Below are 655 nucleotides of genomic sequence, written 5' to 3'. Positions count from 1 at the left end.
AAAAACATAGATCAGTATAGTTATAGTATTCAATATAGAGAAGGAAAATCCCATGGTGTTGCTGATGGACTGAACCAAAGACCCTGCAAAAATGACTGCAGACATTGCTGCATAAGAGAGGTTGAACTAACCAGGTGCCATCAAGCTGAAGTCAAGCAGACTGAGAGAGTTGATGATGGTGAAGTGGAACCAAATATAGATATCAAGGCAGAACAGGAGAAAGACCAAGATTTGAAGCCAATGATTGATCTCCTAAAAGCAAGTGTTTTGCGCCCTGCTTGGGAGAAGGTGTCTTGTCTAAGCTCTGTGACAAAGAACTATTGGGCACAATGGGACCAGTTGAGGCTTGAAGATGGTATTCTTCTCCGGAGATGGGAAACTGTAGATGGGAAAGTGACGACCTGGCAAACGGTTATACCAAAGAAGTTACGGGAAGTTGTGTTGCGTCAATCCCATGATACTGTAACAGGAGGACATCTCGGAGTTAAGAAAACATTGAGTCACCTATGGCACAGATTTTACTGGATAGGTATGAGACAGGATGTGGGAAAATGGTGCAGAACATGCAGTACATGTTGTGCTAAAAGGGGATCCAAGCATAAGGGACGTGCTCCAATGAAGTTATATCAAGTTGGTGCACCAATGGAAAGAGTAG

Source organism: Limulus polyphemus, unplaced genomic scaffold (assembly GCF_000517525.1).
Source record: "Limulus polyphemus unplaced genomic scaffold, Limulus_polyphemus-2.1.2 Scaffold2370, whole genome shotgun sequence".
Classification (NCBI taxonomy): Eukaryota; Metazoa; Arthropoda; class Merostomata; order Xiphosura; family Limulidae; genus Limulus; species Limulus polyphemus.
Note: the sequence above shows the minus strand (reverse complement) of the source record.